The sequence below is a fragment of the Montipora capricornis genome, chromosome 3 (assembly GCF_036669925.1).
Source record: "Montipora capricornis isolate CH-2021 chromosome 3, ASM3666992v2, whole genome shotgun sequence".
Classification (NCBI taxonomy): Eukaryota; Metazoa; Cnidaria; class Anthozoa; order Scleractinia; family Acroporidae; genus Montipora; species Montipora capricornis.
Window position 1 is genome coordinate 35,518,478 of NC_090885.1, and position 12,036 is coordinate 35,530,513.

General features: G+C 39.6%; 1 pseudogene; it reads left to right on the forward strand.

Annotated features, from left to right (window-relative positions):
* The window catches only part of LOC138040958 (hypoxia-inducible factor 1-alpha inhibitor-like), a 19,069-nt pseudogene extending 7,248 nt beyond the window's left edge, over window positions 1-11,821 (forward strand).
* The last annotated feature ends 215 nt before the right edge of the window (window positions 11,822-12,036 follow it).

Genomic DNA, 12,036 nt, shown 5'->3' on the forward strand with positions numbered 1-12,036 from the left:
GAAATCAAACCAGGGAAAGTTTGTTTATTGTTGTTTGTTGATGTTGTTTATTTTTTGCAGGAACCAATTTTGTTAACAAACTCAGGTGTAATATCATCAGCACTAAAGTGGGACTTAGACTACCTCAAGGAAAATCTTGGTTCGGGGTCTTTTTCAGTTTATACTTCGAAAACTTCCAAGTTCATGTATTACGATGACAAAAGGGCAAAGCAGTGGCCTATTAAACTTTATTCCACCAACTCAAAGAATTCAGATGAAATTTGATGAATTCTGTTCAAGAATTAGAGATATAGAAGCATCAGGCACAAGATTATACTTGCAGCAGATGCTCGATGATACTGTGGGGAAAAATATAGTAAAAGATTTTCTTGAATTCAAGTGGAAGTGGCTTACAGAAATGCAAAGAAAAATGAACTGGGGCTCACTGACTTCAAATCTCCGTCTTATTGGTTTACCTGGGAACATTACGCCAGTTCATTATGATGAACAGCAAAATTTCTTTAGTCAATTAACTGGATTCAAGAGAGTTCTTTTGTTTCATCCCAACCAGTTTCAATGTCTTTACCCGTTTCCATTGTACCATCCTTGTGATAGACAAAGCCAGGTAAGAAATTGCTTTGGATTGTTTATGTCACTCTTTCACTTTCCATCATCTGATGCCCATGACAGACTAGTACAAGTACTAAGAGTTTCATGGATTTTGTGTATACATGACTTTAGGAACAGAAGACTTGTGAGCCAGGGGCAGTTTTATAAACAGTTGAGTCACAGTGGTTAACTGTATGAGATTTGTACAGTAGAACATTGGGCTTAGTGGTTTGAGAACTGGACCTGTCAGCTGGTGCTTTATCAACTAAACAAGAACTGACTTGAGGTCATACTATTTATTTTCCACGGCTCAATCTTGTTCCCAGAGCCTCCATTACCCTTGTCCAGCAGAACAGGCATGGGAGGCTCTGGAATAGCTGCGCATCCGTGAGGGTAGACTGCTCACAATCCCTTCTGAGTAGTCGAATGACCCACTTTGGTCTGCTGAGGAAAGAATAACGATAAAGAGAGATATAGGGTCTCCCTATCACCATTCTCCCTCAGCTCGCTTGCGTGACCAAAGCAGGCAGTTCGACTAACTCAAAAGGGACTTCGAGCAGTCTGGCATGAGGGGAGGCAACTAGGAAGCAACAAAAACCACTGGAGTTCACCTTGCCAGGAAGGGCTTACTTTTCTCTCGCAAGACAGTACACGTGAGTATAAACATAATAAATTGCACTTGAAACGTTTAAACTGCAGAGCATCATAACAAGACACATTTTTGCAATCAAAACAGATGTCACGCAAATCACAATTCGGAAATTCAAAATGCTGTATTTTCATAACAAAGAAATTAACGCCACAGGTAAGTTCTAAAAATATTTATTGCTAGATCATCTTCAACCTCATACAGATAAAAATCCTGAAGAAATCACGATTTTGAGTAAAATGGCAGGAAATGATTTGACCAGAGTCTCTCTTCCCCACCCCAGGTCAAGGGAGCAATGACTATGGGAACAAGATTGCCCATGGCCCAGGTAACGCTCTAAGAGGTTTTGTCCTTGGCCCTAAATTTCCATTTCCATTTCCCAGTTTTATGGGACTGGATTGGATTTAAATACCATTTTCTTCTTCTTATCCTTTTTAACCGTTTAACCTTCAATAAGTATCCATTACATCATTTATTAGACAATTGCAACGCATCAGTACAAAATAATTTGGATGGAAAGTTAAACAAGCAAACGAAACCAAAAACTGTATAACCAATATCGATGATAGTGAGCTGGTTGTAAAAAGGAACATTGCAAGATATGTCGAGGAAACAGGATAAAGTGAAATGGACAGAGCATGTGAATAGTGATCTTGTGGAATGCACGAGAAAAGCGAAGGATCTGATATCGTCTGTAGACCCTCCACGAAATACTACCGGGAGGAAGAAGGGTTATATCGAAGTAATGGCGGATTTATGTGTAGATAAGGGTTATGGATACTAATTGATGCTAAAAAGCCAGAATTTACGGGATCAAGCCTCAAGATTGGAGAAAATGGAGCAACAGTAGAACTATACACGGAATACTAGGACTTTTTTTCGAGGGTGGGAACAGGTCTATGATATAGAAGAGAAGGCTGCTGAGAAAATAATATTCAAGCTGACTTGACAGCAGCAGTTTGAAAATGCTAATGCCATTAACTGGTGTTTGCATAAACCAGTAACAACCGAGAGTGGTTGAACACCTTCTCTCACGGGACCGCCTGGTACAATAGTCACAGATCAAAGCAAAATCAAACCAAATCTGCCCTTTTATGAGGTGTTTCCTTCCGAAATAAAGAACAAAACATGCGAGCCTCTGTAATAATTTATTGTCAATGGTGTTTACAACAAAATCGTCCACTACAGGAGAAGTATACTCAATGTACCGTCTGGCTGTGCAGGGAAGAGTTTCATCAAAGAATTAACTTTCTGGATTAAGCAGTTCAATGCAGATTCTGATTTGAAGTCAGTTGCCTTGAAAGCATTCATGGTGATCCCAACTTTGATCCTGCAAAAACCATCCACTGCTTCTAAAAGCAAGGAACACTGCACAGCAATAGAGCATTGATTACCTGTAGCTCTTTGGAAACAAGGGAGCTTAACTATCAATAGAGTTATTTCAGTAAAGTTATGACTTAGAATTAGAGTTAACGACTTCCAAAATCCTGAATTCAAGATTTTGGAGTGCTAAAATCCTGAATTCAAGATTTTGGAGTGCCAAAATCCTGAATTCAAGATTTTGGACGCCCAAAATCCTGAATTCAAAATTTTGGAATTCAAGATTTTGGACGTCCAAAATCCTGAATTCAAAATTGTGGAATTCAAGATTTTGGACGCCCAAAATCCTGAATTCAAAATTTTGGAATTCAAGATTTTGGACGTCCAAAATCCTGAATTCAAAATTGTGGAATTCAAGATTTTGGACGGCCAAAATCCTGAATTCAAAATTTTGAATTCAGGATTGTGGCCGTCCAAAATCTTGAATTCAGGAAATCCTGAATTCAGAATTTTGGAATACAAGATTTTGGACGGCCAAAATCCTGAATTCAAAATTTTGAATTCAGGATTGTGGCCGTCCAAAATCTTGAATTCAGGAAATCCTGAATTCAGAATTTTGGAATTCAAGATTTTGGACTTCCAAAATAGGATTTTGGAAACTTAACTCTAACTCTACGACATAACTCTATGAAAATAACTCTAAGAATAGTTGTCCCCGAAAGAAGGGGACCTTGATTTGTTGCTTAAAGAAGTGAGGTTTATAAGGGGAAAATTTGTGAACTCTATGAAAACTAGGACGGCCGCGGACATTTCCAAAGTTTTTTCAAAGCTCGTTCTGCAAGGAAAATAATCAGCTGTTATGAAACTCCTAGATAACGAGAGCTCGTCTGGCCTGCTGGACCTATCACCAGACGTCCTGCGAGGGCTGCATGACAAGCAACCAGAGGTGGCTGATATTGCAGAGGAGAGTTTGTTGCACGGTCCAGTTGATTATATTCCACCAACCGTGTATGATCTCATAGATGAGGCAAGCAGAACCAAGGGCTCAGCAGGGCCATCGGGAATGGACTCGGAGCTTTATAGGAGAATCCTGTGCTCTAAGACCAAGGGTAAAATCCTAAGAGAACGGATAGCTGTGTTCACGAGAAATATGCTTAAGAAATCGTACCATCCATGTTTACTCAAAGCCTTTACATCTTGCAGGCTCATCCCGCTCGACAAGAACCCTTGAATCAGACCAGTCGGTGTTGGAGAGGTGCTGAGGCGAGTAGTGGGAAAAACGGTCAGCAGTTTCTTAAAGGAGGAATAAAAGAAGCGGCGGGTCCCCTGCAAGTTTTTGCTGGTCATAATGCAGGAGCGGAGGCCGCGATACATGCAATGAGCCAAGTGTTTGAAGAAGAAGGAACAGAAGGGATTCTGTTCATCGATGCAAGTAACGCCTTTAACCGAATGAAAAGGTCAGCGGCTTTGCACAATTTCCACATCACATGCACAGAAATGGCACTCTATGCATTAAACACCTATAGAAGCCCATCTAGACTGTTTATCTGCAGTGGAGGTTAAATACTTCATAAGAAGGCACTACACAGGGGAATCCCCTAGGGATGCCATGGTATTCAGTCAATGCATCTATAATGATTCAGAATCTGAGGGCGCACTGCCCGATGGTTAAACAGGTGTGGCTTGCAGAAGACTCTGCTGGAGGAGGGAGAATCGCACAATTGTTTGACTGGTACAAGCAAATGAGTAAGGAGGGTGAAATGTTTGGATATCTCGTGAACAGGTCAAAGAGCTGGCTGATTGTTAAGTCTGAGGCACTTGCAGATGAAGCAAAGAGGGTGTTTGGAGATGAAGTCAATATAACAACTGAAGGTCATTGCCATCTAGGAGCAGTCATTGCATCGTAAGAATACAAAGATCAGTATTGTAAGGAGAAATTTTGGGTATGGAAAGAGGAAATCGAACGGCTGGCCTAAATTGCAAAGAGTCAGCCTCACACAGCCTACATTACCTTCAAGTCAAAGTGCACGTACTTCATGCGCACTATAGAATTGTTTGAAGGTTATGTCGATCCAGTCCAGGAAGCGATGGACGACCTACTTCTTCCAACTTTGTTTGGTCAATCAGAGCCTCTCCCTAGTGAGGTGCGTCAACATTTTACCTTCAACGGTGCAAGGGGGTTTGGGCATGCCACATTTGAGAGCTGAGGTGCCTCTGTAACAGTTGGCTGCCTGAAGGTCAATAACTACTGTGCACATAGATTCTATCACATCGCAGAGTACATTTATGGCATCAGATGAAAGATCTACAGAGGAGCTTAAGAGACATCATCAGTCACTTAAGAGTGCACGTGGCAAAGAGAAAATAGAAAGCATTGACTCAACTCTTTCCCCAGATCTGAGAGACAAGGGCGCGAGTTCTTGGTTAAATGCGATGCCTCTCGCAGATCAGGGCCTAGCCCTGAATAAGCAAGAGTTCAGAGACTCCCTACACTTATGGTATAGTTTGCCTCTAGTCGATCTACCAAGGTTATGGGTGTGTGGGGATAAATCTACTGTAGGCCATGCCTTCTCATGTTAAAAGGGGGGCTTTGTAGCGCAGAGACATGATGGTGTCCGTGATTTATTGATGGCATTCATCAATAAGGTCTGCAACATTGTGGAAATCGAACCACGCCTTCAACCCCTCTACAGCGAGCGGCTACATTTGAGAAGTGCTGCCACAAGCTGTGAAGCAAGATTAGACATCAAGGCCCGCTGGAGGTTTCTGGTCAAGAGGAGTTATGGCATTTTTTTATGTAAGAGCTATGCATGTTAACTGCAAGTGGTACCAGAACAAGATGTATTCAAGGAGCAAGAAGACAAGCAGAAATGCAAGAGATGGGTTCATTCACACCTTTAGTGTTTGGAACCAATGAAGAAATGGGAAATGAGTGTCAGCGTTTCCTGAAGCATCTTGCAGATAAGATAGCTCAGAAGGACACCGAGCCGTATGACACAGTTATCTCATGGCTCAGGAAGCAAATCTCTCTCGAACTTCTAAGATCGGTACATGCATGCTTGAGAGGTTAGCGAACACCTTTTCACAGCAAGATAGAACACTCCTTAGACTGTAAACTGAATGTCGCCACTGCAGGCATGTAAAGTTTTTGGCCAATTTTTCAAGCTAAATGCTTTTGTATTATACATAATTTTAAATTTTTATGAAATTTCATATATTAATTTTATCAATCGTATTTTGTAAATAAACTTGAATTGTGAATAAAGTTGATTATTATTATTTTTTGACACTTAGCCATTTACATGCCAGAGTTAGGTTCAAAACAAATTTTTATTAGACAAGAGGCGTTGGAAAGATAATTCAAATGAAAATATTTCTCTTTGAACATTCAATTACTAAGTTGTTTACTACATTCGCTATCAAGTGGTACACAACCTGTATGGGGGTCAACAATTATTACAAGTTAAGTGATTTCAGAGAGAGAGAGGGAAAAAAAAAGTTATTTACCAGTAGGGTCAGTCCGTGTAGTGAAAAACTATGAGTCACCGTTTTTCACTATGCAGAACACTCAGCTGGCAAATAACATATATAAAATTTTCTCTCCAACTTTCTACGCATGTTTAAAATGGGAACCAGTGACAAACTCTCTGTTTCAGGTTTTGTCCACAGGTGCATTTTAGTAAATTTTCTCAGTTGCTTCACATTTCTGGAACAACTGAGTTATAACTCCATCAAAAGTAGCTTGCATACCTTTAGTTAATACATGTATTTACCATTGTCAGTGATTAAGAAGAGCTTTATTTAAGTCAAGCGTGATGGGTGATGTTAGTTGATTGGCTTCCCAATCAGTACCGTACTTAAATCATCTCTGGAAATCTTGGTGGCTTGTTGGTCATCCTTGCTTTCCATTATCTGCAATTTCTTTGCTTTTTGCATGGTACTCAAATGTTCACCATTCAGCCGTCTGGCTGTTAGTAGGTCAAATTGTCATTGATGTGATATTTAACATGTAAGTAATTATTATTGTGTCTTCGGAACTGTCGAGCTCATATAGAGAATAGAATTATATATTAAAATGCAAAATGCATGGTAGAGTATGCAAGAGATCATCCATTCTCACCGAATTAAAAGGCTGCTCTATGCTTTTACTGTTCAGGTGGATTTTGATGACCCAGACTTTGAGAGGTTTCCAAAGCTCAAAGACATAAAAGGATTTGAAGTAATAGTTGGCCCTGGAGATGTACTGTACATTCCTATGTACTGGTAAGGCATGCAGTATTTTGATAAGTACATTTGATTGCATGGTGTATGGGCCTGAGGGCAATTAAAAATTAATTCCATGCTTTTTTCAAAGTTTTCACAAAATTGCGACAAGATTATTCAAAAAACTTTGAAAATACAAGTGACAGACATTAAACCTTTAATACCCCCGGTAATTCACACAAGGGCACATTGTAATGATGATGTTCATCACATTAAGGGCAAAATTATTAACGGAAGCCCATTCAATGCCGTGACAAATGGAATCAATTTAATACACTTTCATTTGGTTAAAGTTCAATTCAACAAATCATTGCTTTTCAAAGAAATAGTGCTAAAATGTATTTAAATGTGGACAAAAAGCAGTTTATTCAGAATTTGGAAGAAATTTTTCCTGTAACTTCACTTGCTCTGGATAAGCAACTTTTAAATCCAGATCAAGTAATCACGCCCTCTTGATTACCAAAAGTGCCCTTATGATTAAGAAAAAATGCCTTCCATCTCAGCCAATCATTGTGAATTGGACATCCAAAAGTAAAAAATAAAAAGAAAAGAATACTTGCACATGAAAGAAAAACATAGATCTCAATATAAAAGCTGTTGAAGTATTCTTCACTTACTCTATCTGTATGATATTTTATTATATGACTAGCCCCGTGAGCGGGCAAAATGAACCAAATCCTGTGCTGTGATTGGCTACCCGAGTGGGCAAGATGGAGCTAATCTTGCCTGCCAGGGGTTTCTTGCATTCTCCCACAAGATAAAAGATCATTTTCTGGTGTTTTAGCCCATACAAAAAGTCCTTTATTGACCAAGCTTGTTCGGTCGAGATGGCTGGATATTGACCTCATTCTTTTTTTGCGAGTTTATGGACCGAGATGAAAAAGTGCAAAAAAATAACTTGGCCAATATCCAGCCATCTTGACCTCACACTTGGTCAATTAAACCCATACATATTTGTAATTGTGTGCCAGTTGAGTTTGGGCAGTTTTAGGAATAACTGTAACATCCTTACCTTCATGTTTGCGTGCGTGTGTGTGTTTGTGTGTGTGTTCAAGCTGTGATAATGTTTTGATTACTGTTGTTACATTAGGTGGCATCATGTGGAGTCAACAATGAATGGTGGAATCACCACATCTGTAAATTTCTGGTTCAAGGTCAGTGTCTATTATAAACCCTTTCACCCCTGAAGAGTCCCCCATTGACGAGTAAAATCATCTGGCATTAGACAGAGTAAAATCTATAAGTGCCACTCTTAGGAGGGAAAGGGGATTTAGGGGGATTTGGGGATTTAGGGGCGATTAAGGGATTTGGTTGGTGCTGTGGTCAGAGTACTTGCCTGGGTGTTTCATTATTTAATATTAATTTTGAATGATGCCATTTTGCAGTTGGCTTAATTTCTTCTCTTTCCTACTTTAAGACGATTGTTTTTGACCTTTCCTTTTCAGGGGATTCCCGACTCTTCAAAAAGCAACACGAATAATTACTTTTACTTGCTTTGGTTTCCAGTCATCCTTGACTTTGAAAGCTATCATAGATTTTAAGGAGGCTCGAACCAGTTTTAACACTTTCAACAAACTGTACTATTTGGGAAGATTGAATCTACCTAACTTTTACCATGGCAACAAAAGAGCTATCTAAAAACACCCTATATTTTGTCTTTAAAGGCATATATTGCGAAAACGAACGTGTAAAGCCAACTTCACAATTGGAGAATTTTAAGGCGGCTCTGAATCTGCTCCAGAGAATTTTTTTTAAACTTTGCAGTTTCATCGTAGCCTGTCAATCACTTTTCAGCAATAAAAAATTGGGGTCACCAAGTTTGTGTTTGAAATATACATGTAAGCGCTTAATCACAAAACATAGGGCGTTTTTAGATTGTTTCTTTTGCCACAGTAATTTATTATGTCACATTAATACATGCATCTTGTTAAGCAGTTATTGGTGTCTCATACCGTACGATAACATTGCTGTTAAGTGAAACGTTGTAGAGTTATAATCCTTCTAATAAGACTTCCCCTTCAAGTTGTTGAAACCGGTTGAGCCACCTTAAGTTATGTGATTATCTTAAAACAGGGCCAATTTTTCTGCTAGTTAACTATTTTTGTTAATCAATATTTAGGCAGGACCAACCCCAAGCCAGATTACGCACCCATTAACTCCACAGCAAAAGGTCGCAGTTATGAGAAACATAGAGAGAATGTTGGGTGAAGCACTTGGAGATCCTCATGAGGTAAAACTGAGGATTATCCTATACCTACAGCTACCTTTTTACTAGATACCAGAAGTTCAGCTTCTTGGACAGATTCCCAAACCAATAAAGTGCAAGAACCTGTGAATAGGTCTGCTGAGTCCCTTACTAAGAAAAGGAGCACTCTCTCAACAAGTTGTGCAGCAAATGGATTAACCTCTGACCTCTGGCTTTAATAGAAGCCGAGACTGTAAACCCTCTGATCCATTGTCAGTGATGTTCGTGTGATTTTTATTAAAGGAGGGCGTTAGTGGTGTTGTGAAATGGATAATTGAAGGACTCAAGGACAAAACGACCCTGACGTCTAATAGTCATAATGATAAAGATAACGATAACGGTACTAACGGTAATTATAACGGTGACGGTAACGGTAACGATGATGATAACGATAATGATAATAAAATCAAGTGAATTTTGGGCGAATCAAGTCAGTGTTGGTTTAGACAAGAGGGGAAAACAGGAGTATGTCGGCAGAAAATCCTCTCGAAGCAGTGTAGAGAACCAACTAGCTCAACCTATTTATGATGTTGAGCAAACTCGGGTTACATTGGTGGATGGTGAGTGCTCTCACACTAAGCCAACGCCTCTCCCTTGTGTCAATTGAACTGGAGTTGTCTTTCTTGTCTTTCTTGTCTTTCTTGAAACGTCACCCGGAATTTGTATCATGAAAAAAATTTATGCTCTTGGTTTTCGAAATATTCATGCATTTTAGATAAAGAAAATGGTTGCTGGCATTTCCAGACGGACAAAAACACCTCGGGAATTCGTCGAGTTAGTTTCACACTTTTAATGTAAACAATCTCACGGATACCTTTTTTCCGTAGCTTTTCAAAGGATGAAATACTTCACGGTATTGTAGCAAGTCTGTCTTCCTCTTTACTAAATAATCGTACGATTTTATCAGTAAGTATTTCTTACCCATTTCCGTTTTGGCTTTTTGTTTTCCAGATTGGTGCCCTGTTAAATTGTATGGTGAATGGGCGCTACACAGAAAACACCAATGAGAAAGAAGATGCATGTTGAAGACATGCCCCTCTCCTTCCTTCCCCGCTCCGAGAACGAGGATCTGTCAACCACTCTGTTCAACGATTCTGTTCCTGCAACTGAAATGAACAGTGATGAAACCTTTCATAAATTTCAGTGAACCAATTAATTTCTTTTGATAGAATTCACATTAGGTTTTTTAAATTTGCCCGATTGAAAGATAAATAATCTGACGTGTCCAAGGAAAAAACGACAATTTTATCGAGAACCGTTAGGTGCTGTACTATTTAAGAGAGAAAAAAAACATGGTAAGTGCTGACTCTTTAAGGTTAATCTTAATTTGACACATATCTTTTGAACGTTTGGTAGGTACAGTCTGAACTATTCCCGTTAGATAGGCTGCGAATACAGCTCCGTATCCATAGCAACAATCGCGTCTGCAGCCTGCAACTGAATATACCGGGCTTTTCGTGAAGCTTTGTTGTAGCAAATATTGCCCTTTGTCCGCCGCAGCAGTCAACATCTTTCGACATTGTTCAACAAAACCGAACGGGTGTTGAAGCCATTCGTTCGGAGCCTCACATTTCATGTTCGTAGTTGGCGAAGACTGCTATCTCGCTCTATCACCATTCTCGCCTCGGCTCGCTTGCTTGACTGACTAAAGCGGGCGGTTCGACTGACTCACAAGGGACTGCTAGCAGTCTCCCAATTGGCGCGCATACCGTGGAGTGGTAATACAATGTATCTTGGAGGCCAGAGTACTTTTAATTTAAACGAAGGCCCCATTATTTTTATACTTATATAATAGGGCGAACCTCTTGCCAAGACTGAACATAAATTTTTATTTGCGGGGTATTCTCAATGTTTGGTATTACATGAAATACGTGCAAATTTAGTAAAAAGAGGAGATGATGAATTTCGTTTCTAGTGAACCGGGCTTGCGCGTAAAGAGTATTACGTGAATTGAAACTATTTACCTTCCGAAAACCTGATCGGATACTTTGCCATATTGTTGCAGGAAGCGCGTGGTAGGCCATTAATCTTTGCTCGGGTGTCACAAGTTCTGCAAGACGCTGCTTTGGCACTGAGTATAGCATCTAAGGGCGCTTTCCTTTTGTCATATCTGGCCGGCTTGAAGGAACACTTGCATGATAATCCCTCGCATTCTTCCGGAGGCGTGTATATCATCCTCGAAGAGTGTTAATTTGAAGGCGTTGTAGAGTAAGTCGCTCCAAATTTCCTGGTCTGGCCGGTCAGTTCTGTCAAATGGAAAGTGCCCTAAGATTGATTCCGTCTGGTCTTCCTTCCGAGCTCGCCGAGGAGCGCGACTTCCTTTCCCGAAACAGCGACTGAAATGATTGTCTTGTCTCAACGTATCGCTTTTACATGAATAAGGTTGCTAAGGGAAAAAAGATGTAATTATTGTTAAATAATCCGAATAGTTCTTTTTTTTTCGCGAGTGGAATAATTGTTTTATTAAAAACGCGCCCAAAATATAGAAAACTAGACTACAATAAAAATAAAAAGGCCCAAAAAATCACGCATATGCTTGCTGTGTTTGTAGATCATGGTATAATGGCTCATAACCCATGATGGCTTAGCCAATCAAAACTTTCGAATTGCATTATCCAATGATCCAGTTTTTAATAAATCCAGTTAGCGTTACAGAAGGCAGTACTTCATTAATTTGAAAAAGTGGTATCAAGGAAACAATGCTACTTTGACAACTCACAATTGTTAATGTATTGTTAATAAAAATTCGAAGAAACTGTGCTGCGCAATAATTCAGATGAATAGAAAATGAAATTTCAAATTTGCGCCCAAGATGTTTAAATGAGAACCAAACGTTTCGAGGGTACTCCCTGTTCATCAGCAGACCACTGACGAACAGGGAGTACACTCGAAACTTTCGGTTCTCATTTAAACTCCTTGGGCGCAAATTTGAACTTCCCTGTTATATTCAATGTATGGTTAATGTCTACTT